The 27816-nt window shown below is 43.1% G+C and overlaps 1 protein-coding gene across 7 annotated transcripts in view; it reads right to left on the bottom strand.

Annotated features, from left to right (window-relative positions):
• Positions 1 to 6198: 6198 nt before the first annotated feature.
• The window catches only part of ZNF75D (zinc finger protein 75D), a 67038-nt gene continuing 45420 nt past the window's right edge, over positions 6199 to 27816 (bottom strand). For 4 of the 7 annotated variants that reach the window (XM_055337767.1, XM_055337770.1, XM_055337771.1 and 1 more), the window contains 2 exons: positions 22209 to 22286; positions 6199 to 7595 (listed from right to left, as the gene is read on the bottom strand). The gene's annotated coding sequence lies outside the window, so the exon portion shown is untranslated. The remainder of the gene's footprint in view (positions 7596 to 22208; positions 22287 to 27816) is intronic. The other 3 variants (XM_055337772.1, XM_055337768.1, XM_055337773.1) reach the window with 3 other exon arrangements.

Below are 27816 nucleotides of genomic sequence, written 5' to 3'. Positions count from 1 at the left end.
TGCTGAGCACTGAGCACTGAGCCCATCACAGGGCTCGAAGGGGGCTTGATCTCTTGACCTTGAAATCACGACCCTGAGGTCACCACCCAAGCCTGAACCAAGAGTGGAGCACTTAAATAACTGCACCACCCAAGAGCCTTGAGATGTATTTGTGTTCTACACAGGTTAAATATGCAAGATGACTAACTAGAATTTAAATAAAGATTTGAAAAAGAAAAAAAATATATGCCAGGTGAGTTGTTGTGTAGTAAGAATCACCACTCCTGCATGTTTCAGGTCCTTAATGGTGGCACTACTCTCTGAAATTCCTGGATGAATGAAGCATTGCTTTTGGATTACTATTGGCCTAAGTAAAGGAAGTTCTAGTGGTTTCTGCTTGGCCTTTCTTACAATAATATCTGTCACTCTACAGGTCAGGGAACTAATGTGGATATTCTGTCAGTTCCTGAGTATATGTGTTCTAGTTATAGTCTGGAACTGGGGAAATAACCATAGGGTAAGTTTGGGGACTTAAAGGGCCCACCGTGAGTCAGTGCTGAGCTACAACTCCATTGATAACCTGACCTCCATGAGCTTCACTCTGACTGGTGAGCCACAGAAATACTTTGGGCCCCTTGGAATTCATGTCAGCTCAGAAGCAGTGTTCGTTTCTCCCCCCACAAAAGGCTGGTTACTTCCTTTCCCCTAATGCAAGTCACCCTGATAATAGGCCATAAGTCTCTTTGGGGGAAGGCTGACAGAAAGATCAAGAGTATATATCTCTGGCAGTGTAGTGAAATTTTTCTTCAGGGGACATGGCCTCCCCTTCATTCAAGGGGTTCCAGATCTATAAACTGGCTCACATCTGGGAGTCAATTGAGGGGCTATCAATCGATTGAGATTATACTTGAGTGCCCTCCACCAGGGACTCTTCCATTTAAAGACCTCAAGTGGGGCACCTGGGTGGCTCAGTGGTTGAGCATCTGCCTTTGGTTTGGGTCATGAACCCAGGTCCTGGGATCAAGTCCCACATCGGGCTCCACACATGAGGAACCTGCTTCTCCCTCTATTTATTTCTCTGCCTCTTTCTCTGTGTGTCTTTCATGAATAAATAAAAAAAATATTAAAAAAATAAGCTCAAGTAAGAATTTTGTAGAATGCCCATTTGTTTCTCTTCAAGGGATGCCATCATCGACTATGAGAAATGGATAATCAATGGAGTTTGGTGGAGAGTATACACTGTGCCACTGTCCAAAGTTGGGGAAAGACTTTTTTAAAAAATCATGGTTCATGCTCACCCAGGGATCCAAAGACCCCATGAAACAAGACCCATGTACCTTATAATCAGAACTACATCAAAACAGGGAAGAAAGAACAACCCTTCCATTTGCTTTCATGCATCACGTATAGGAAGTGAGTCACAACTGTGAAAATATTGCCACTGATTCAGCAAGGGGTCACAGTTAGCTTCTGTTTCCTTTCACTGGGATGGTCTCCACTGTCTCCACATCACATCACTTTTCTTTCTTTTTTTGTTAAGATTTTATTTGTTTGAGATAGAGAGTAGGAACAGAGGAAGAAGGAAAAGCAGACTCTCCACTGAGCAGGGAGCCTGATACAGGGCTCAATCCTGGGACTCTGGGATCATGACCTGAGCCAAAGGCAGACACTTCACTGACTGAGCCACCCATGTACCCTTCCACAGTCACTCTTCAGCTACTGGAGTGCCCAAAGTCAAGCCCAGCACCTTCAAAGAGCATCAGATATGGAGAGGGGTCCAGATACCCACTAACTGGCACTGGGCTTGTCTGAAGGCTGTCTGCTGGTCTGTGGAGGGAGGGTTTGCTGCTTGTCTTTGGAGCAGAGCACACACCAGTTGGGGTTTTGATTTTTTACCTCATTTTCCTCTGGACCCCAGATCCATTTCTGCTTACCCATCTTTTTTCCTCCTTCTGGAGTTTCCCAGTCACACATAGTTCTATTTGATATCAACACATCAGAAGTTAGGCTCTTTTTTATTGTATTAGACCCACGCTTCCGGTTGTCACCTCTCCTCCACCCTGTCACCTCCCCCAGGCAGATCTTCCCCTGTCATCACCACATGGTGTTCTTCCTTGAGGCATTGTGCCTTGAGCCTAGAACAGTGAGGAGCCCAGATACTCAAGAGGTACTAGAAAATATCTGATGGGAGAACTCCTCATCCAGCCTCCAATCTTGCGCCCCTGCTGGCAACCTTCACAGGCAGACCTGTCCTCTGCTGCTTGCATGAGATGGCAGCGTTACACAGAACATCACCCGTCAAACACTCAGCACAGAGCCTGGTGCATACGTGCGTGTGTGCCGATGGTGCACAGATAAAAGTGAGCATATTTCCTTTCTTCTAAGTCTCTGGCCCTGGGGTCAGTGTGAGCTAACACTGGCAGGACTTTCAGGGAATATAGCCTGAGACAGGAAGGCAGGATTGATGACCTCGCATTCTCTTGTAGCTGTATTTCAAACAGCAGGTCCAAGCCCCTTCTTGAAGGCACAGCTCAGTTTTTTATATTACTATTTTTACATCACATACATATGTTTATGCTCTAATAGTCCCACAAAAGAAACCAGAACAGATTTCAACTGGTTTTATAGAAAAGTGAGGTTGATGCTGGGGACAATAAAGATCTCAGGGCCACAAAAGAGTATCTGTGATACATGGGTTGACCCTGAGGGAGAGCCACACCTCCCTGTGGCACCGGTAGCAGGAGAGGATGACAGAAGGCTCCTAGGTAGAGAGAATCAGTAGCACATTTATATGACAATGAAAACAAAGCCCTAGTACAAGACCTAGGGAAGGGAAGTGGAAGTTTATAACAACAAAAATCACTGCAATGTTTGATTTTTTTTCAGGAAGTCACTTTATCTAAAATATTTTACTGCAGTAGTAAAGGAATGTGTGGATCTCTGAACATCATAATCAGAAATTTGAGGTTTTAGATTCATCAGCCTTTTAAGAAGAGGTTAGAAAAATTACTGTTGAATCACTCTATCAACAACAATTTTAGAATGTGCAAAATCACCATTACTGGTTTAAGGGTTACAACTTATCCAAACATTTCACAGGCAGTTGAAATAGCTAAGTCTTAACATATATTACAGGAAAACCTACTAGCAAATTTCTTAGCAATAAAAGAATTCCTAACACTGAATGTCAGGAGCTCAAGAATAGCAAGAACAGTTGAATGGGGGAAAATGCATATATTTTGAAACATTTTTTGGCCTTCAATCTAACTTGCAAGTGATTTTAATGAAAATTCCCTTCCTTTCTAGAAAGGAAGCCTCATTTCTTTCTGATAATATTATTTCTTACTAAGAGTGGATTATGTACATTTCCTCCACCAGAGAAAAATGTTAAGGTTATCCCTTGCCTGATGATGATACACAGTCCATGTGCAGAGAGTATGGCTTAGGTAAATTCAACAGCATCACACAATGGTTGCTAATGAAAAATATTCATATGACACCAGAAAGAAACTTGAGAAATCTTCCAGTAAACATCAATATCCTCAATTCATTCCTCAATCTGGTAAAGACTATCTATAAAAAGCCTACAGTTAATATACTTGATGGTGAAAGACTAAATGCTTTCCCCCCATAATCAGAAATAAGACAAGGATATTTTATAGATTTTCCTATTCTACAAATGGAAGCATATAAAATGTGGTGGCCCTTTTTTCTAGCTTATTTCACTTAGCACAATGTTTTTGAGGTTCATCCATGTTGTAGCATGGATTGCTACATCGTTCAATTGCATGGCCAAATATTCCATTATATGGATATACAATTTGTTTATCCAATAATCATTTGTTGGACATATGGTTTGTTTCTTCGATTTGGCTATTTTGAATAAAGGTAAGATTCACATCTGTCTCCAAGTGTATGTGTAGACATATGTATTCATTTCTCTTGGGTATATGCTAGGTCATTGGTAATTCTATTTACTTTTGTGAGGAACTGCTGGGCTGTTTTGCAAAGTTCTACACCATTTTACATTCCTGCAACATGTGAGGGTTCCAGTTTCTCCATATCCTCTCCAGCATGTGTTAATTTCTCTTTTGTTTTGTTTTATTTTGGTTTTGGTTTTGGTTAGCCTCGTGAGTGTGAAATGGTACCTCATTGTGGTTTTGATTTGCATTTGCCTAGTAACTAATGACATTGAACATCTTTTCACGTGCTTGTTGGCAATTTGCATATTTCCTTGGAGAAATTTCTATACAAGTCCTTCACCAATTTTTATTTTTATTTTTTAAAAAGATATTATTTATCCATTCATGAGACACACAGAGAGAGAGGCAGAGACATACGCAGAGGGAGAAGTAGGCTCCCTACAGGGGGCCAGATGCAGATGCAGACTTGACCCTAGGATCCTGGGATCACAACCTGAGCAGAAGGCAGAAGCTCGACCACTGAGCCACCCAGGTGCCCCTCCTTCACTAATTTTAAATTGGGATTTTGACTTGTTGTTATTCAGTTGTAAGGGTTCATTACATATGCTGGATCTTTGAATAATCAACTGATTTTAGCCAAAAACACCAACCCAGTTCAGTGAAGAAAAGAACATCTTTTTTTAACAAATGATCCTGGGACAACTGGGTAGGCATATGCAAAAGGATAAAATGGGCCTCTTACCTCACATCATATACAAAACTTTACTCAGAAAGGATCAAAGACCTAAATGTAGGTCCTAAAACTATAAAACACTTAGAAAAAAAAAAAGAAAACAGAGGTGAATTATGACCTTAGATTTGGTCCTGGGTCCTTACATACAAAAGCACAATTCCAAAAGTACAACCAACAAAAGAAAGTAAATAGATAAATTGTGCCTCATGAACAGTTTTACAATTTTTGTGTCAATGGACATCAGCCACCCCTGGGAGATAAGTGGTAGGCGGTGCCAGCTGCTGCGCCGCTTTGGGGACCTGTGTGCACAGTAGCGTGCCCATGCTGCCGAGCACCAGAGGGCACATTGCAATGGCCCCCAGCACAGCCCCAACTGAAATGCTTGAAATAAAGCTGTAATAGATATATTTTTTCATTTTTTAAAAGAGGGCCTAAACTGCTTATATTGTAACTGTAACTCACAAAGTAGTGAGTATTTGCTATTGTATTTTTATTACCATGTCATGGTCATTATGTATCGTGTAATACTCAGGTTGGATGGCTTTATGAAGTTTGGTAACTGTTCAGCTGTTGCTCCACATGGACTTCCTCCTCCAAACTGCCCAAGAGCACTCCTAGAATGAGTCCCGACTGTTGTTGGATCATTGTGGATCAGACTGTATCTGATGTTCAGATGTTCTCCTGCAAATAAACTTATTTCAATTTTAAAAAAAGCTGTGCCCAAAGAAGATGCCAAAGCCGGTGGGCAAGAGCCGCGGGCCTGGGGGCAGCTGTGAGTTCTGCGGGAAGCACTTTACCAACAGCAGCAACCTGATGGTGCACCGGCGCTCCCACACGGACGAGCTGCCCTACTCCTGCGAGCTCTGCTCCTATGCCTGTGCCCAGAGCAGCAAGCTCAATCGCCGCCACCGCCGCATGCATGGCCTGGGGCCCGGCAGCCCCTGCTTCGAGGGGGACAGGCCAGGGAACCAGGGGATAGGATGCGGAGGGCCTGATTTGTCCCACCTAACCGATGGGCAGGAAGGAGCCGGCGCCCTGAGGTGCTGGCAGGAGGAGCAGGGAAGTAGCAGGGTAGCATCTCTGACAGGCGGGGGTTGGGGGGGGGCATGGGGACAATCCCCGCTCAACCTTGTCGCGTCTTCCCTGGCTTCCCCACGCCCCCCCCATGTCCTCGCTACTGTGCCCACTTCCCCCAGGGACGGTCGTGCCCCGCAGGCTCCTGGAGGGCTCTGCCTGGGGAGCTGGCCCCCCATCCCGTCCTGCTGAGAGGGGCTGGGGCCCTCAGTCCCATAAGTTCTCTGCTGCCAGCCACCACAAAGTGCACCCGGCCCAAGAAGGCCTGGCCAGCAACAGCTTGAGAGCAGTGAGAAGGGCTTGAGGGCAGTGAGAAGAGTCATTACCTTCAGGAGGCTTTGTGGGTATTGGTCCTGGACAGAGAACTGCTTCCCAACTCAGGTTCAGCTGCTCACCAGTGAAAAATCAATACTCAAGAGACAAGTGATAGTAGGAAAGGAAAGGTTGCTTTATTCAGAAAGCCACCAACCTGGGAGGATGGTGGGCATAGGTTTCATAGACCATCTTCCATGTCTGGAGGGGCCTGAGGGTTTTAAAAGAGAGGGCTCAGGAAAAGGGGGCAGGCGGTGCACAGGAGAAGCAGGTGCCCAGGTGGTTAGCCACATGTTGACATGTCCTTGAACAAACTTGCTGGCATCAGTTGGGGGCAGTTTTCAAAGGTGGTTAGGCCTTATCTTCTGGGAAAGTCCGGAACTCCAGTCCTCAAGGCCAGTATTCTGCAAATCTCAAGGAAAGTAGGTTAGTTCCACTACAGACCAAAGGACCTAGGAGCAAGCAAGGAGCGCATAAGCTTAAAGCAAGTTTACCCTAAAGACTGGTTGGAGCTGTTAAAGTGTGATGTTCCCATGTTAAAATGCCGTGTGCTCTGATCTCTTTATATGAAATAGAACCAACAAAGACTGTAATTTCTAAATGATATTCTCATGAGCCTCAGAATAAAAAATATGGGTATCCTAAACTTCCCACACTGCTTGAGGCCCGTTCTTAACCTTTCACCAGGGTAGCAGCTAGGTTTTCCAGGGAGACACAGTGGGTGTCTCCTCAAATGCCTAGGGAGAGGAGTCTCGGTTCCGGGGGAGGGGGACTAATTCCACATCACTGCTCCCTTGCTTTTGTTTCAGGTTAAAGGTGGAAGAAATGTGACTTGCCGTGTGATCTCACAACCTCCCAGACTGAGAGCTCCTGCACACAATGCTAGCATTGGTTCCATTGCATTCCATTGAATGGAATCCCCTGTTCGGTTTAACTAACCCAAGATAGCTGCTTGGGCATAAAAATGTATCAAACCATAGAAGCGAAAATGCAGCTTTTATTTTAACAGCTGAAGCAAGGCAGGAGTTTGTTATTCTAAGCCTTTTTTTATGCATTTTCCAAAATTGCTGGCAGGCATAAGCAGGTAAGTTATGTGGTTTTTTGGCAAAGGCCACCTCCACCCTGGTGTGGCTTGTGTCAGCATCCATAGCCACTTTGACAGATCCAGATAATTTCTGTGGCTCCCTAGTTGCCTACCAAGTAGAAAGCTCAGCATGTTTTTGGAGGACAGAATGGTTTTTTTTTTATTTTTTTTATTTTTTAAAAGATTTTATTTATTTATTCATGATAGACATAGAGAGAGAAAGAGAGGCAGAGACACAGGCAGAGGGAGAAACAGGCTCCATGCCGGAGCCCGACGCAGGGCTCGATCCCGGGACTCCAGGATCACGCCCTGGGCCAAAGGCAGGCGCCAAACCACCGAGCCACCCAGGGATCCCCAGAATGGGTTTTAAGTATTCATCTGCCTTCTTCTTGATGCTCGGTATGGGTGTGCTGGGACTGACTTCAGAGCATCCTTCTCCATGACTGGCTGATGCTACAGATGGCTTTGGAAGGAACACAACCAAGGAAGTCTGAAAAAGATGATGAAACCCAGTTGATCCACTTGGGCCACCTCCTCACCACACACATTTTCCAGCATGGTCAGAGAATGTTGCTTTGGGGCACCATCTGTTTGGAAATACCAACCTTGTCATTTCTCCCATCCTGTCAGAATCTATTCTGCTCCACTGCCATATTTTCAATTCCTATTTTAATTGCTAAGCCTATAGTGTTGATTTTCATCTTTTTTATGGCAAGCTCACCATCAACAGCTACTCCCACATATGTTCTCCATCATTTAATTGACTAATCAGCTCATTTTATTTCATGTCAAATAAAACCTAGTACAGTTCATGACTGTGCTTTCACTGAATTCATGGATTTGTTTTGCAAAAAAAATTTATAGGATCACAATAATTAATTTTCCACTCCAGCAAGAAATGGTATTTTTAAAAAATATTTTGTTTATTTCTTTGAGAGAGTGAGAGAGAGAGAGATAGAAAGCAGGAGGAAGAGCTGAGGGAGAGGGACAAGCAGACACACTGAGCACAGAGCCCTAAGCTGGGCTCAATCCCACGACCCTGAGATCACAACCCAAGCTGAAACCAAGAGGCAGACTCTCAACCAACTGAACCACCCAGGCATCCCCAAGAAACGGTATTTTTAGCATCAAAACAGTTGACTCAAAAAAAAGTTTCGGAGGTGAGGGGCAAGATGGAGGAAGAGTAGGGTCCCCAAATCGCCTGTCCCCACCAAATCACCTAGATAACCTTCAAACCATCCTGAAAATCTACGAATTCGGCCTGAGATGTAAAGAGAGACCAGCTGGAATGCTACAGTGAGAAGAGTTTGCGCTTCTATCAAGGTAGGAAGACGGGGAAAAAGAAATAAACAAAAGGCCTCCAAGGGGGAGGGGCCCTGCGAGGAGCCGGGCTGAGGCCGGGGCGAGTGTCCCCAGGACAGGAGAGCCCCGTCCCGGAGAAGCAGGAGCTGCACCAACCTTCCCGGGCGGAAAGGCACCTGCAGGGAGTTAGAGCAGGACCCAGGAGGGCGGGGATGCCCTCGGGCTCCCTGGGACACTAACAGACACCTGCGCCCCGGGAGAGTGCGCCGAGCTCCCTAAGGGCTACAGCGCTCACGGCGGGACCCGGAGCAGCTCGGAGGGGCTCGGGCGGAGGCTCCGCGGAGGGGGCTGCGGGGCGGGAGCAGCTCGGCGGTGGCGGCGGCGGCTCCGGCAGAGGAAGAGGCTCCGTGCAGAGGGGGCTGCGCGGCCGGGAGCAGCTCAGAGGGGCTCGAGAGGCTCCGCAGAGCGGCGGCTGCGCAACCGGGAGCGCGAATCCAACAGCGCAGGCACCGGAGCACAGGGCGCCGGGACACAGCCCAGGATCCGGCCTCCCCCTGGACAGGCAGAGGCTGGGAGGGCCCAGGACAGCGAGGAGGCTCCTGCCCGAGCTGAGCAGATCAGCGGCCCCGCCCCGGAGCCTCCAGGCCCTGCGGACGGGACGGAGAGCCCCGTAGTTACTGTGGGGGCTGAATCCAGGTTTCCAGAGCTGCCATAGCCAGCTGTTCCTCCTGGGGCCTCACGGAGTAAACAACTCCCACTGAGCCCTGCACCAGGCAGGGGGCAGAGCAGCTCCCCCAAGTGCTAACACCTGAAAATCAGCACAGCAGGCCCCTCCCCCAGAAGACCAGCTAGACGACCAGTTCCAGGGGAAGTCAAGGGACTTAAAGTATACAGAATCAGAAGATACTCCCCCGTGTTTTTGTTTTTTTTTTCTTTTTTTTTTCTTCTTTTTGATTTCTGATTGCTTCCCCCCCTTTTTCCCCTTTCTTTCTTTTTCTTTCTCTTTTTCTTCTCTTTTTTCTTTTCTTCTTTTTCTTTTTTCTTTTTCTCTTTCTCTTTCTTTCTCTCTCTTTTTCTCCTTTTCCCAATACGACTTGTTTTCGGCCACTCTGCACTGAGCAAAATGACTAGAAGGAAAACCTCACCTCAAAAGAAAGAATCAGAAACAGTCCTCTCTCCCACAGAGTTACAAAATCTGGATTACAATTCAATGTCAGAAAGCCAATTCAGAAGCACTATTCTACAGCTACTGGTGGCTCTAGAAAAAAGCATTAAGGACTCACGAGACTTCATGACTGCAGAATTTAGATCCAATCAGGCAGAAATAAAAATCAATTGAATGAGATGCAATCCAAACTAGAAGTCCTAACGACGAGGGTTAACGAGGTGGAAGAACCAATGAGTGACATAGAAGAAAAGTTAATGGCAAAGAGGGAAACTGAGGAAAAAAGAGACAAATAAAAGACCATGAAGACAGATTAAGGGAAATAAATGACAGCCTAAGGAAGAAAAACCTACGTTTAATTGAGGTTCCCGAGGGCGCCGAAAGGGCCAGAGGGCCAGAATATGTATTTGAACAAATCCTAGCTGAAAACTTTCCCAATCTGGGAAGGGAAACAGGCATTCAGATCCAGGAAATAGAGAGATCCCCCCCTAAAATCAATAAAAACTGTTCAACACCTCGACATTTAATAGTGAAGCTTGCAAATTCCAAAGATAAAGAGAAGATCCTTAAAGCAGCAAGGGACAAGAAGTCCCTGACTTTCATGGGGAGGAATATTAGGGTAACAGCAGACCTCTCCAGAAAGGGCTGGCAGGATATATTCAGTGTCCTAAATGAGAAGAACATGCAACCAAGAATACTTTATCCAGCAAGGCTCTCATTCAAAATGGAAGGAGAGATAAAGAGCTTCCAAGACAGGCAGGAACTGAAAGAATATGTGACCTCCAAACCAGCTCTGCAAGAAATTTTAAGGGGGACTCTTAAAATTCCCCTTTAAGAAGAAGTCCAGTGGAACAATCCACAAAAACAAGGACTGAATAGATACCATGATGACATGAAACTCATATCTTTCAATAGTAACTCTGAATGTAAACGGGCTCAATGACCCCATCAAAAGGCGCAGGGTTTCAGACTGGATAAAAAAGCAGGACCCATCTATTTGCTGTCTACAAGAGACTCATTTTAGACACAAGGACACCTACAACCTGAAAATAAAAGGTTGGAGAACCATTTACCATTCAAATGGTTCTCAAAAGAAAGCAGGGGTAGCCATCCTTATATCAGATAAACTAAAATTTACCCCGAAGACTTTAGTAAGAGATGAAGAGGGACACTATATCATACTTAAAGGAACTATCCAACAAGAGGACTTAACAATCCTCAATGTATATGCCCCGAATGTGGGAGCTGCCAAATACTTAAACCAATTATTAACCAAAGTCGAGAAATACTTAGATAATAATACACTTATACTTGGTGACTTCAATCTAGCTCTTTCTACCCTCGATAGGTCTTCTAAGCACAACATTTCCAAAGAAACGAGAGCTTTAAATGATACACTGGACCAGATGGATTTCACAGATATCTACAGAACTTTACATCCAAACTCAACTGAATACACATTCTTCTCAAGTGCACATGGAACTTTCTCCAGAATAGACCACATACTGGGTCACAAATCGGGTCTGAACCGATACCAAAAGATTGGGATCGTCCCCTGCATATTCTCAGACCATAACGCCTTGAAATTAGAACTAAATCACAACAAGAAGTTTGGAAGGTCATCAAACACGTGGAGGTTAAGGACCATCCTGCTAAAAGATAAAAGGGTCAACCAGGAAATTAAGGAAGAATTAAAAAGATTCATGGAAACTAATGAGAATGAAGATACAACTGTTCAAAATCTTTGGGATGCAGCAAAAGCAGTCCTGAGGGGGAAATACATCACAATACAAGCATCCATTCAAAAACTGGAAAGAACTCAAATACAAGAGCTAACCTTACACATAAAGGAGCTAGAGAAAAAACAGGAAATGGACCCGATGCCCAGCAGAAGAAGAGAGTTAATTAAAATTCGAGCAGAACTCAACGAAATTGAGACCAGAAGAACTGTGGAACAGATCAATAGAACCAGGAGCTGGTTCTTTGAAAGAATTAATAAGATAGATAAACCGTTAGCCAACCTTATTAAAAAGAAGAGAGAGAAGACTCAGATTAATAAAATCATGAATGAGAAAGGAGATCACTACCAACACCAAGGAAATACAAACGATTTTAAAAACATATTATGAACAGCTCTACGCCAATAAATTAGGCAATCTAGAAGAATTGGACGCATTCCTGGAAAGCCACAAACTACCAAAACTGGAACAGGAAGAAATAGAAAACCTGAACAGGCCAATAACCAGGGAGGAAACTGAAGCAGTCATCAAAAATCTCCCAAGATACAAGAGTCCAGGGCCGGATGGCTTCCCTGGGGAATTCTATCAAACATTTAAGGAAGAAATCATACCTATTCTACTAAAGCTGTTTGGAAAGATAGAAAGAGATGGAGTACTTCCAAATTCATTCTATGAGGCCAGCATCACCTTAATTCCAAAACCAGACAAAGACCCCACCAAAAAGGAGAATTACAGACCAATATCCCTGATGAACATGGATGCAAAAATTCTCAACAAGATTCTAGCCAATAGGATCCAACAACACATTAAGAAAATTATTCACCATGACCAAGTAGGACTTATCCCCGGGACACAAGGCTGGTTCAACACTTGTAAAACAATCAATGTGATTCATCATATCAGCAAGAGAAAAACCAAGAACCATATGATCCTCTCATTAGATGCAGAGAAAGCATTTGACAAAATACAGCATCCATTCCTGATCAAAACTCTTCAGAGTGTAGGGATAGAGGGAACATTCCTCAACATCCTAAAAGCCATCTACGAAAAGCCCACAGAAAATATATTTCTCATTTGGGAAGCACTGGGAGCCTTTCCCCTAAGATCAGGAACAAGACAGGGATGTCCACTCTCACCACTGCTATTCAACATAGTATTGGAAGTCCTAGCCTCAGCAATCAGACAACAAAAAGACATTAAAGGCATTCAAATTGGCAAAGAAGAAGTCAAACTCTCCCTCTTCGCCGATGACATGATACTCTACATAGAAAACCCAAAAGCCTCCATCCCGAGATTGCTAGACTCATACAGCAATTCGGCAGTATGGCAGGATACAAAATCAATGCCCAGAAATCAATGGCATTTCTATACACTAACAATGAGACTGAAGAAAGAGAAATTAAGGAGTCAATCCCATTTACAATTGCACCCAAAAGCATAAGATACCTAGGAATAAACCTAACCAAAGAGGTAAAAGATCTATACCCTAAAAACTATAGAACATTTCTGAAAGAAATTGAGGAAGACACAAAGAGATGGAAAAATATTCCATGCTCATGGATTTGCAGAATTAATATTGTGAAAATGTCAATGTTACCCAGGGCAATTTACACGTTTAATGCAATCCCTATCAAAATACCATGGACTTTCTTCAGAGAGTTAGAACAAATTATTTTAAGATTTGTGTGGAATCAGAAAAGACCCCGAATAGCCAGGGGAATTTTAAAAAATAAAACCATATCTGGGGGCATCACAATGCCAGATTTCAGGTTGTACTACAAAGCTGTGGTCATCAAGACAGTGTGGTACTGGCACAAAAACAGACACATAGATCAATGGAACAGAATAGAGAATCCAGAAGTGGACCCTCAACTTTATGGTCAACTAATATTCGACAGAGCAGGAAAGACTATCCACTGGAAGAAAGACAGTCTCTTCAATAAATGGTGCTGGGAAAATTGGACGTCCACATGCAGAAAAATGAAACTAGACCACTCTCTTGCACCATACACAAAGATAAACTCAAAATGGATGAAAGATCTAAATGTGAGACAAGATTCCATCAAAATCCTAGAGGAGAACACAGGCAACACCCTTTTTGAACTTGGCCACAGTAACTTCTTGCAAGATACATCCACGAAGGCAAAAGAAAGAAAAGCAAAAATGAACTATTGGGACTTCATCAAGATAAGAAGCTTTTGCACAGCAAAGGATACAGTCAACAAAACTCAAAGACAACCTACAGAATGGGAGAAGATATTTGCAAATAACATATCAGATAAAGGGCTAGTTTCCAAAATCTATAAATAACTTATTAACTCAACACCAAAGAAACAAACAATCCAATCATTAAATGGGCAAAAGACATGAAGAGAAATCTCACAGAAGAAGACATAGACATGGCCAACATGCACATGAGAAAATGCTCTGCATCACTTGCCATCAGGGAAATACAAATCAAAACCACAATGAGATACCACCTCACACCAGTGAGAATGGGGAAAATTAACAAGGCAGGTAACAACAAATGTTGGAGAGGATGCGGAGAAAACGGAACCCTCTTACACTGTTGGTGGGAATGTGAACTGGTGCAGCCACTCTGGAAAACTGTGTGGAGGTTCCTCAAAGAGTTAAATATAGACCTGCCCTATGACCCAGCAATTGCACTGTTAGGAATTTACCCCAAAGATTCAGATGCAATGAAACGCCGGCACACCTGCACCCCGATGTTTCTAGCAGCAATGTCCACAGTAGCCAAACTGTGGAAGGAGCTTCGGTGTCCAACGAAAGATGAATGGATAAAGAAGGTGTGGTTTATGTATCCAATGGAATATTACTCAGCCATTAGAAACGACAAATACCCACCATTTGCTTCAACGTGGATGGAACTGGAGGGTATTGTGCTGAGTGAAGTAAGTCAATCGGAGAAGGACAAACAGTGTATGTTCTCATTCATTTGGGGAATATGAATTATAGTGAAAGGAAATAGAAGGGAAGGGAGAAGAAATGTGTGGGAAATATCAGAAAGGGAGACAAAACATAAAGACTCCTAACTCTGGGAAACGAACTGGGGGTTGTGGAAGGGGAGGAGGGCAGGAAGTGGGGGTGAATGGGTGACGGGCACTGAGGGGACACTTGACTGGATGAGCACTGGGTGTTATTCTGTATGTTGGTAAATTGAACAGCAATAAAAATTAATTTATTAAAAAAAGTTTCGTGCATATTTCCCTCTATTAAAAAAAAAAACGGGGCACCTAGGTGGCTTAGTCAGTTAAGCATCTGTTTTCAGATTAGGTTATGATCTCAGTGTCCTAGTATTGAGCCCCACATCAGACTCCCACTCAGTGGGGAGTCTACTTGTCCCTCTTCCTCTCCCTTTGCCCCTCCTCCTACACATACTCTCTCACAATAAATAAAGTCTTAAAATATTAAATTCAATAATAAAATATGAAATTCAAAGTCCAATAAAAGTATATAATATAAAAAATAAAATAAATAAAATAAAATATGAAATTCACATGTGTGTTTTGTGGCCAGTGTGAACTGGATATGTTATTTCCATTATTTCATATTTTATTCTTGGAGAAGTACGCAATATCTTTTTTATGTCTTTAATTCATATCTAACCTTAGTTTTTGGTAAAACATCTAAGTGAATGACTTGGCTATTCCAGAGACATTGACTTAAGTAGACACAGGCAATTTTTCAAATTTCCTTATGTAAATAAGCTCTATATCTCAATAATATGAAATAAGATTCAGCTATTTAAAAGGGTAAGAGGGAGGCCCCTGGATGGCTCAGTCACTTGGGCATCTGCCTTCAGCTTAGGTCGTGATCCCAGGATCCTGGAATCGAGCCCCACGTTGAGCCCCACGTTGGGTTCCCACTCAGCAGGGAGTCTGCTTCTCCTTTTGCCCCTCCCCCTTTCTCATTATCTCTCTTTCTCACTCAAATAAATAAATAAAATTTTTAAAGAATGGTAAAAGTGGTCCTCTATGCACCAACATGGAAATTATCTCCAGGAAGTGGTAACTGAAGAAAGAAACTTGAAAAACAGTATGTATCTTATGCCCTCTGTTTTTTCTTCACAGGGTCATCTATAACAGATAAAAGTAAAAACAAAGAACAAGATCTGAAATATTAGGTGGGCTTGAAAAAACATGAAAGACACTAGAGAATCCTTTTCTGGAGAAATTAAAGAACTAAAATCTAATCAAGTTGAAACCAAAAGGCTATTAATGAGATGCAATAAAAAGATGGGTACTCTAGAGGATCCCTGGGTGGCTAAGCGGTTCGGAGCCTGCCTTTGGCCCAGGGCATGATCCTGGAGTCTTGGGATTGAGTCCCACCTCGGGCTGCCTGCATGGAGCCTGCTTCTCCCTCTGCATGTGTCTTTGCCTCTCTCTCTGTCTCTGTCTCTCATGAATAAATGAATAAAATCTTTTAAAAAATGGAGACTAACTGCTAGGATAAATGAGGCAGAAGAGAGAATTAGTGATATAGAAGACAAAACGATGGAGTATAAAGAAGCTGAGAAAAAGAAAGATAAAGAACTACTGGCTCACAAGGGGAGAATTTGAGAGATAAGTGATACCATAGAGTAAAAAAATACTAGAATAATTGGGATCCCAGAAGAAGAAGGGGGGGGGCAAAAGGTATATTGGAGCAAATTATAGCAGAGAACTTCCCTAATCCAGGGAAGGAAACAAGCATCCAGGTCCAGGAGGCAGAGAACCTCACTCAAAATCAGTAAAAAGGAGATGCTTGGGTGTCTCAGTGGTTGAGCATCTTCCTGTGGCTCAGCGTGTGACCCCAGAGTCCTGGGATTGAGTCCCACATCAGACTCCCTGCATGGAGCCTGCTTCTCCCTCTGCCTGTGTCTCTGCTTCTCTCTGTGTGTGTCTCTCATGAATAAATAAATAAAATATTTTTAAAAATCAATAAAAATAGGTCAACACCCCAATATATACTAGTGAAACTTGCAAATCTCAGACACAAAGAGAACATCTTGATAACAGCTTAAACAAGGGATCCATAACCTACAAGGATAGAAACATTAGACTGGCAGGAGACGTACCCCAGAGACCTGGTGGGCCAGAAAGGACTGGCCTGATATATACAGTGTGCTAAATGAGAAAACTATGCAGTGAAGAATACTTTATCCAGCTAGGATGTCAGTCAAAATAGGAGAGATAAAAAAGCTCCCAGGACAGGGGCGCCTGGATGGCTCAGTCAGTTAAGCATCTGCCTTAGGTTCAGGTCTTGATCCCAGAGTTCTGGGATTAAGACCCATGCATCAGGCTCCCTGCTCATTGGGGAGCCTGCTTCTCCCTCTGCTTCTTCCCTTCCTTCTGCTCTCCCTCCCTCTCTCTCAAATGAATAAATAAAATATTTTTTAAAAAGCTTCCAGGACAAACAGAAACTAAAAGAATTTGTGATCCCTAAACCAACCCTACATGAAATATTAACTGGGATCCTTTAAATGGAGATAGAGCCCAAAAGTAACATAGGCTAAGAAGGAAAAGAGACAATATACAGAAACAGTGATTTTATAGGTAATACAATGGCAGTAAATTCATATATTTCAATAGTTACCATGAATGTAAATGGGCAAAATGCCCCAATCAAAAGACACAACATATCAGATTGGATAAAAGAGCAAGACTCATCAATATGCTGTCTGCAAGACTCATTTTAGACCCAAAGATACCTCCAGATTGAAAGTGAGGGAGTGGAGAATAATTTATTGTGCTAATGGACCTCAAAAGAAAACTGGGATAGCAATCCTCATATTAGACAAATTAGATATTAAACCAAAGACTATAGTACAGGATGAAGAGGGACACTATATCATACTTAAAAGATCTTTCCAACAAGAAGATCTAACAATTACAAATATTTATGTTCCTAACTTGGGAGCAGCTGATTATATAAACCAATTAATAACAAAATTAAAGAAACATCAATAATAATACAATAATAGTAGGGGACTTTAATACTCCACTCACTTCAATGGACAGATCATCTAAGCAGAATATCAACAAGGAAACAAGGGCTTTGAATGACACTGGACCAGATGGACTTCACAGACATATTCAGAACATTCCATACTAAAGAAACACAATACACATTCTTCTCAAGTGTTCATGAAACGTTCTCTAGAATAGGTCACATAGCGGGTCACAAATCAGGTCTCAACCAGTACCAAAAAATTGGTATCATTCCCTGCATATTTTTGGATCACAAAGCTTTGAAACTGGAACTCAATCACAAAAGGAAATTTGGGAAGAACTCAAATACATGGAGGCTAAAGAGCATCCTCCTAAAGAATTAATAGGTCAACCAGGAAATTAAAGAAGAATTTTAAAAATTCATGGAAACAAATGAAAATGAAAACACAACTATTCAAAACCTTTGGGATGCAGCAAAGGCATTCCTAAGGGGGAAGCCTATAGCATTACAAGGCTTTCTCAAGAAACAGGAAAGGTCTCAGATACACAACCTAACTTTACACCTAAAGGAGCTGGAGAAAGAACAGCAAATAAAGCCTAAACTCAGCAGGAACAGAGAAATAATGATTGGAGCAGAAATCAATGAAATAGAAAACAAAAGAACAATAGAACAGATGAATGAAACTAAGCACTGGTTCTCTGAAAGAATTAATAAGATTGATAAACCCCTGACCAGACTTATCAAAAAGAAAAGAGAAAAGACCCAAATAAATAAAATCATGAATGAAAGAGGAGAGAGCACAACCAACATTGAAGAAATACAATTAAAAGAACATATTATGAGCAACTATATGCCAACAATAGGCAATCTGGAAGAAATGGATGCATTCCTAGAGACATATAAGCTATCAAAACTAAAACAGGAAGAAAGAGAAAACGTGAACAGACCCATAACCAGCAAGGATATTGAAGCAGTTATCAAAAATCTCCCAACAAACAAAAGCCCAGGGCCAGATGGCTTCCCAGAGGAATTTTACCATTTAAAGAAGAATTAAGGGATCCCTGGGTGGCGCAGCGGTTTAGCGCCTGCCTTTGGCCCAGGGCGCGATCCTGGAGACCCGGGATCGAATCCCACATCAGGCTCCCGGTGCATGGAGCCTGCTTCTCCCTCTGCCTGTGTCTCTGCCTCTCTCTCTCTCATTCTATGTGACTATCATAAATAAATAAAAAAAAAAATTTAAAAAAAAAAATTAAAAAAATAAAAAAAAAAATAAAGAAGAATTAATACCTATTCTTCTGAAGCTATTTCAAAAAACAGAAATGGAAGGAAAACTTCCAAACTCTTTCGATGAGGCCAGCATTACCTTGATCCTCAAACCAAAGACCCCACCAAAAAGAAGAACTACAGACCAATATCCCTGATGAACATGGATGCAAAAATCTCACCAAAATACTAGCTAATAGGATCCAACAGTACATTAAATGGATTATTCACCTCGACCAGGTGGGATTTATCCCTGGGCTACAAGCATAGTTCAACATCCACAAATCAATGTGATACACTACATTAGTAAAAGAAAGGACAAGAATCACATGATCCTCTCAACAGATGCAGTTGAAACAGATGCAGAAAAATCATTTGACAAAGCATCACATCATTTCTTGATTGAAACTCTTCATAGTGTAGGGATAGAGGGAACATACGTTAGTATCAGAAAAGCCATTTACCAAAAGCCAACAGCGAATATCATTTTCACTGGGGAAAAACTGAGAGTTTCCCCTAAGGTCAGGAACACAGCAGGAATGTCCACTATCACCACTGCTGTTCAACACAGCCCTAGCCTCAGCAATCAGACAACAAAAAGAAATAAAAGGCATCTGAATTGGCAAAGAAGTCAAACTCTTTGCAGATGACATGATACTTTATATAGAAAATCCAAAATACTCCACTCCTAAAGTGCTAGAACTCATACAGGAATTCAGCAATGTTGCAGGATATAAAATCAATGCACAGAAATCAGTTGCATTAACACTAACAATGAGGGATCCCTGGGTGGCGCAGCGGTTTAGCGCCTGCCTTTGGCCCAGGGCGCGATCCTGGAGACCCGGGATCGAATCCCACGTCAGGCTCCCGGTGCATGGAGCCTGCTTCTCCCTCTGCCTGTGTCTCTGCCTCTCTCTCTCTCTCTCTCTCTCTCTCTCTCTCTATCATAAATAAATAAAAATAAATTTAAAAAAAACACTAACAATGAGACAAAAGAAAGAGAAATTAAGGAGTCAAACACATTTATAATTGCACCCAAAACCTTAAGATAGGAGTAAACCTAACCAAAGAGACAAAGTTTCTGTACTCAGAAAACTATAGAACACTCATGAAAGGAATTGAGGAAGACACAAAGAAATAGGAAAAAGTTCCATGCTCATGGATTTATAAGAACAAAACTGTTGGGCATCCCGGTGGCTCAGCAGTTTAGCACTGCCTTCAGCCCACGGCATGATCCTGGAGACCCAGGATCAAATCCCACATCAGGCTCGCTGCATGGAGCCTGCTTCTCCCTCTGCCTGTGTCTCTGCCTCTCTCTCTCTCTCTCTCTCTCTCTCTCTCTCTCTGCCTCTCATAAATAAAGTCTTAAAAAAAACCAAAATTGTTAAAATCTCTATGTTACCTAGAGTGATCTATACACTCAACGCAATTCCCATCAAAGTACCATCAATGTATTTGACAGAGTTGGACCAAAAAATCCTAAAATTTGTATGGAACTACCTCACGACAGTCAGAATGGCTAAAATTAACATGTCAGGAAACAACAGATATTGCTGAGGATGCGGAGAAAGGGGAACACTTTTATACTGTTGGTGAGAATGCAAGCTGATATAGCCACTCTGGAAAACTGTAAGGAGGTTCCTCAAAAAGTTGAAAATAGAGCTACCCCACAGCCCAGCAATTGCACTACTGGATATTTTCCCAAAAAATACAAATGTAGTGATCCGAAGGGTACTTGCATCCCAATGTTTATAGCAGCAATGTCCACAATAGCCAAACTATGGAAAGAGCCCAGATGTCCATCAACAGATAAATGGATAAAGAAGTGGTGTGTGTGTGTGTGTGTGTGTGTGTGTGTGTGTATGAAATATTACTCGGCCCTTAAAAATGAAATCTTGCCATTTGAAACATGGATGGAAGTAGAGAATATTATGCTAAGTGAAATAAGTCAATCAGAAAAAGATAATTATCATATGATCTCACTTATATGTGGAATTTATGAAACAAAACAGAGGATCATAGGGAAAGAGAGGAAAAAATAAAAAAGATGAAATCAGAGAGGGACGCAAACCATAAGAGACTCTTAATCATAGAAAACAAACTGAGGGTCACTAGAGGGGAAGGGGTCGGTGGAGGGGGTAACTGGGTGATGAACATTAAGGAGGGCATGTGATTTGATGAGCACTGGAAATTATATAAAACTGATGAATTACTGACCTCTACCTCTGAAACCAATAATATATGTTAATTAATTTAATTTAATTTTTTTTAAAGATCTAAAAAGTTTACAGCAAACTGCTAATGCTGGTTCTTCTGGTGTAATGGGTGTAAAATGGTGGAGCAGAGTAAATGAGGGCTTATGAATTGATCTCTATAAATGTAATTCTTGTATTTTCTCCAACAAGAACGCAAAAATATGTGTAAGTGAATTCTGCAAAATTCTTTAAGTAAAACAAGATTCCTCAGAAGCATAAATTTGAGACAGAGAGAGGTGCCAACACCCAGGAAGGTTGGCCCACATTCATTTGCTCTGCCTGTCTCCTCCAAGGGAAAGGCACTGGAGTTCAGAAGAAAAGTGCCAAACCCCAAATCAAAGGAACAGGGAACCAACCTGTAAATGCAGTTCAAGGTAAGAGAGCTTACCTAGCCCGGAAAGATTCTCCATCCTTGTCTGTAGCTTTGAGAAGCTTTACTCAGGAGGGAGAGAGGACGTGCTGACACCCACTCTCTGGTCTCCTACACAATAGCTTGTTTAACTTCTCACACCTTTGGTGGGTGCCACTGTCATGCCCATTTATCCAGGGCAGGGAACTGAGGCGCAGGGATGGTATGTCACTGGCCCAAGTTCACATAAGCTAGCATGTGACACAACTAGGATATGAACCCAACTTGTCTGGCTTCAGAGCCCCATCCTTCCACCCCTTCAGGATGCTTCCGCTTGATCCTCGTGAAAGCCAAGGAAACAATTCTCACCCGTTTATCTCTTTTGATCACAGAACACAGTACCTTTGTGGTTTTACATGTTTCTATCTGAGATGGGAAGAGACCTGGATGACTGAGCATTCCCTGACACTCAGGAAAAGGAGTGTGTGACTGGCGCCATCTTCCAGGCATCTGTGCCTCAGTGTCCTCAGTTGTTATGTGAGACTGAGTGGAGCAGCCAATGTGGGGGCAAATCACATCTCATAATAGTCAATTTTGTCCCTCAAAAGAGTAGTGCCATAGCAAACAAAACGTCCTCCCCATCAGTCCTCCAATATCCTGTGAAAATCCATATCCTACCTCTAGATGGCAACCATGTGGGTCATACTTTAATGTCAATGATACAGCCATCAGAGGGTCCCTGGGTGGCTCAGCATTTAGCCCCTGCCTTGGGCCCAGGGCATGATCCTGGAGTCCCAGGATTGAGTCCCACATCGGGCTCCCTGCATGGAGCCTGCTTCTCCCTCTACCTGTGTCTCTGCCTCTCTCTCTCTCTCTCTCTGTCTCTCTGTGTGTGTGTGTGTGTGTCTCGTGAATAAATAAATAAAATATTTTTTAAAATGATACAGCCATCAGACTACTCATGAAATTCCTGCAATTACCCATGCCCTTTATGTGAACTGGTACACAAAGAAAGCAGCACTCTAAGAGTCACAGCCACAACTGGATCCAGAGTTTGGGGGAGAGTGGAGAATCCTACCTGGGACTGAGTTCCTTTTCAGTTTTCACTGGGTGATTGGATCTCAAGGTCAGAGTCACTGACCATTGCCCAGTAGACCTGTTGAAATGCAATTAACACTGTTAGGACATTTCAGTGAACCCCACAGTGAAAGTGCTAATGGAGAGATTTCGCATCATTTCACGAAGAGGTCTGGGACAAGACAGTCAATCATGCAGGGAGCAGGTCTGGAGATGGTACTCAAGTATCTGTACCAGCTTCCACCTCTTCCAGTGCCTCTCTCCAACTCACCATATTTAGCCCTGACCTAGAAGTCACCCAGGTGGTGGTAACCAGTGCCCATATCTTGCCATTACATGTGGTCACAAAGTCTGAGAAACGTTGTGAGTCACCATGACTCCTCTGGGCACTTAACCAATCAGGCTCTGGGACTTAGAGAAAAGAGGAGGACAAAAGGAAAGGAAATTTTTGTTTTTTCTTTTGCTCTTTTATCCAGACCTACTCCTGGAGGAAATGTGGCTACTCAGAATAGCTCCTGTGGTCTAAGTCAAACACAGCTAGCTAATGTCGCATCTTTATCTGCTGTCACAAAATAAATTGACCTGATGGCCCCCAATCCTGCTGGGTGATAGTTGCAAGAAGGATTGATGCTCGGTCACAGTAGTAAAATGCTGCTACATGAAGTGGTTAGGAGCTCGGGGGACAGGCGGTTTGATTTCCAATCCAAGTTTGTGTGACCTTGGGCAAGTCCTTTAGCTTCTCTGATCCACAGTTTCCCCCCTTTGAAAGTGTGGATGACAATCAGACCTCCTCCATTAGGGATTTGTGAAGATTAATAAAGTAACATGAAAGCACTCAGAACAGTGTCCAGCACATAGGGAGTGTTCAGGCTACAGCATTCTTCTTGGTCTATTCTTTGATTTTTTAAAAAGATTTATTTATTTACAGAGAGAGAACACATGCGTGGGGAGGGGCAGAGGGGGAGGGAGAGAGAGAAGCCCTAGCACACTCCCTGCTGAGTGTGGACCCAGATGCAGGGCTCAATCCCAGGACCCTGAGATAATGACCTTAGCCAAAATCAGGCGTCGGACATTCAACCAACTGAGCCACCCAGACATCCCAGTCAACTCTGATTTAAGCAGTCTCAGTTGGATGTATATTCAATTTCTGCAAAGTTCACTCCCTAAGGACACTGTCCCATTCCTCTCCACCCTATTACAAAGAAGAGGTCTTGGGTAAGGCAAAGCTCATGATCCTCACAGTATCAAAAGACACAGGGCTCCTGGGTCTCAAGCTGGTCACCACACCATGGCTAACAGACACATCCTTGGCTACAGTTATTCGAGTTCACTCAAGAGAATATTCTGAAAGTTCTGCCAACATCTGCCATTGAGAACCTTAGCCAGGACAACTCATTATGCTAGGAAACTACCCTTGAAGCCATGCATGAGCTCAATTCCAGTGATGAGGAGTGGGAATCCTGAGGTCTGTCGGTGACCCAGATGGGTACCAGTATGGCAGGTGAAGCACCAGCCTAAAACACTGATGCTGGTGATAACTGATGGTGCCCAGGGAGTCATTACCCCGAGTCAGGTACAAGACTATGAGATCCCATAGCTTACAGACACACCAAACTTCAGCCTTCATCTCCAGTGTTGCTTCATCTCCAGTGGAAGAGAGGTACATGTGAGTCCTCAGGCAAGAACATACGTTATTATTAATGCAATATGAGGCACTGACATAAAGGTGAGCTTTATGTGCAATTGGAATCAGGGTTAATATACTAGCAGCAACATCCTGAAAATTAAAAGGTAATCATATACTGCATTTAATTGGTGCGGCATTCATCATTAAATTATAAGAATCCAGACGTGATAAGAATACTCTGCTCCCTTAATTTGGAAATCAGCTTGTTGTTAGTTCATACGTTCCCCACTTTACTTTGCATGAGTCAATATCACAGTCACTAACAAAAAGTAAATGTGTGTCCAAATCCCATTGTTGATACTTACAACATCTGTGTTGACTTCTCTAAGCCTTATTTTCTCATCTGTAATGTGTAGTAACCCTAGTCACTCCCACTTCAGAGTTTGTCAAGAAAATATCTGAAATGAAGTGTCTTACTCCATTTCTTAAAATATTTTATTTATTTATTCATGAGAAACACAGAAAGAAAGGCAGAGACATAGGCAAAGGGATAGGCAGGATCCCTGCAGTGAGCCTAATGTGGGATTCAATCCCAGGACCCCAGGGATTGGGGTCACCTGAACTGAAGGCAGAGACTCAAACACTGAGCTACCCAGGTTCCCCTTTCTTACTCCATTGTAATGTTTGACTATTGACAGATTTCAATTCCCATTTTGGAAATTCTGCCCTGATCCCAGAAAGCCTCAGTGTGTGTGTGATAAACCCGTCAATACACTCTTGGAGCATGCGTGCTATCTCCTGTCTTGACATGCAAAACAAATTTTGAGTTTCCATTTTTTAAAGATTTTATTTATTTATTCATGAAAGACATAGAAAGAGAGCCAAAGGCATAGGCAGAAGGAGAAGCAAGCTCCTTGGGGGAAGCCGGACATGAGACTCGATCCAGGGATTCCAGGGCAATGCCCTGAGCCAAAGGCAGACATTCAACCACTGAGGCACCCAGGCATCCCATAAGCCAAATTTTGAGGGGACGGAGTGTAACCTACCTCTCTGTGGGTTTGCACAACTATTGGTACATTAAGCAAGATGTCTAGACAATGATGACCATCAAACCTCAGCTTCCTAACTGGCTCAGCTACCCAGTGAAAGGATGCCCATTGAGCTGCTGCCTACTGGAAGCTTACTGTTTTAGCTGTGTTATTGTGCTCTGCATTTGATGAGTCCCACCAAGCCTTTGTTGTTGACTTAATTATCCTAATTTGGAAATTTCAACAGTTAGCATTTAGGGGTCGAATTATGAGATCGGGGTCCTCCTTAAAATGACCCTAAGTCATTGTCTCCTTCTGGATATATCTGTGTTTCCCAGATTGCATTGTGTGTCTCAAGTCCACCATAAGCTTGACAGATGCTAGACCCAGTCCAACATAAGCCTAACAGATGCTAGACCCAGGCAATGTCACTTGCCTTGTACCCATTGGTTTTTGTGTCTTAACCGGGCATTGGCTGCAATTCTATAGAGCACTCAATGGAAAGAATAATGCCCTGCAATACATATACCCATCAGGCAGGGGCTTATATGGACGAAGAGCTGTTATGTGGCATGCTGACTTCACATTCTTAAAAATATTTGGCTTGTGAGGACCCTACCAAATGCTTTTGCTGGGCAGCCTGGGTAGCTCAGCAGTTAATGCTGCCTTCAGCCAAGGGCGTGATCCTGGAGACCCAGGATGGAATCCCACGTCAGTCTTCCTGCATGGAGCCTGCTTCTTCCTCTGCCTGTGTCTCTGCCTCTGTGTGTGTATGTGTGTTTCATGAATAAATAAATAAAATCTTTAAAAATATGCTTTTGCTGCTGCTGCTACCTATGCATCTGCTTAAAGACTTATTTATTTATTTATTTACTTACTTATTTGAGAGAGAGCAAGAGACAGAAACAGACAGAAAGAGAAAGAGAGGTGGGGGCAGGGCATATGGCAGAGGAGTAGAGTCCCCAAGTCACCTGTCCCCACCAACTTCCATAGATAACTTTCTTTTTTTTTCATAGATAACTTTCAAATCATCCTGAAAACATACGAATTCGACCTGACATTTAAAGAAAGAACAGCTGGAATGCTACAGAGAGAAGAGTTTCTGCTTCTAACAAATACAACTCGTTTTTAGCCACTCTGCACTGAGCAAAATGACTAGAAAGAAGAAGTCACCACAAAAGAAAGAATCAAAAACAGTACTCTCTGCCACAGAGCTACAGAATTTGGATAACAATTTGATATCAGAAAACCAATTCAGAAGCACAATTATAAACCTACTGGTGGCTCTAGAAAAAAGCATAAAGGATTCAAGAGACTTCATGACTGCAGAATTTAGATCTAATCAGGTGGAAATTAAAAATCAATTAAATGAGATGCAATCAAAACTGGAGATCCACTACTCTTTTGAGGGACAAAATCGACTATTATGAGATGTGATTTGCCCCCATGACGAGGGTTAATGAGGTAAAAGAAAGAGTGAGTGGTATAGAAGACAAGTTGATTGGCAAGGAAGGAAGCTTAGGGAAAAAGAGAAAAACAATTCAAAGACCATGAGGAAAGCTTAAGGTGTTGTGCCCAAGATCACGAATCCGAAAAACCACCAAGGAGCCTACACCGATGCAAACACACGAGGGTTTATTACAAGCTTGAGCCTGGGTCCAAGTATACCCGACGCAGCGGAGCAGGGACTTGGACCCCGAGACTAAGAGGCTTAGCAACTTTATAGGGGCCAGTGGCCAATGGGATACGCAGAAAGTTGCACAGTCATGATGGTCCACTGAGCCAGATTTCCGGTTAGGGTGTGCCCTGGTCTTTGACTAGGGCGGGGCAGTGCCCTAAGTAATAAGTAGGTCAGCACAAGGCAGGTGCAGCACAAAACAGAGTCAGTCCTGCTCTGTTTTTCCAGGGGTAGGGGATTTTGTTAAATTTCCTGGGTCCCACATTCCCCCCTTTTTCAGAGGATCCTATGCAGGACCCAATCATGGGTCCAGGTTGCTCTCAGAGTGAGCCAGGGGAATGATTAAACCAGGATTTTCACCAACCTTGTTGCTGTTCTCGCTCTCGTTTACATTTAAGGCAGCACATAACCCCCTCACCCTCTGTTGTAAAAAGACTAAGTCTAATCCCATTCTATTTCAAAGGACAACCTCAGACTAGGGAGTCTTGGAGGTGGGAAATAAGTGAGAACGGCGCAGTCTTAGCTTTAGGGGATTGTCCTTGTCTGGTTGGTTTTTCCATTCTGTAACAAAGTCCTTGAGAATGGTGTGTGGGTCAGCTGGCCGGACATGTATGTAGTGGACCCAGGGAGTAATCCTGTCGACATTGAGAGCGGTGGGAGTGGTCAAGATCACTAGGTAGGGTCCCTTCCAGCGAGGTTGAAGTGTCTGGTGTTGGTATCTCCGCACATATACCCAGTTACCTGGCCGATATCGATGGGGGTTCAGGGGTGGCTGAGTCTCATAGAGGGCCCTCAGTTTAGGCCACACCTGCTCATGGGTTCGTTGTAACATTTGGAGGGAGAAAAGGTGTGTCCTGGTGTTTGACTAGGGTGGGGCAGTGCCCTAAGTAATAAGTAGGTCAGCACAAGGCAGGTGCACCACAAAACAGAGTCAGTCCTGCTCTGTTTGTCCAGGGGTAGGGGATTTTGTTAAATTTGTTAAATTTCCTGGGCCCCACATTGGGAAATAAATGTCAGCCTCAGAAGAAAAATCGACGTTTAATTGGGGTTCCAGAGGGCGCCTACAAGGACAAAGGACCAGAAAGCATATTTGAACAAATCATAGGTGAAAACTTCCCTAATTTAGGGAAGGAAACAGGCATTCAGATCCAGGAGATAGAGAGATTCCTCCCCTAAAACCAAAAAAAAAAAACAAGTTCAACACCTCAGACATGTAATAGTGAAACTTGCAAACAACAAACATAAAGAGAAAATCCTTAAAGCAGCAAGAGACAAA

The sequence above is a fragment of the Nyctereutes procyonoides genome, unplaced genomic scaffold (genome assembly GCF_905146905.1).
Source record: "Nyctereutes procyonoides isolate TBG_1078 unplaced genomic scaffold, NYPRO_anot_genome, whole genome shotgun sequence".
Lineage (NCBI taxonomy): Eukaryota > Metazoa > Chordata > Mammalia > Carnivora > Canidae > Nyctereutes > Nyctereutes procyonoides.
The sequence above is the reverse complement of the archived record's forward strand: the minus strand, read 5'-3'. Positions and strand labels throughout refer to the sequence as shown.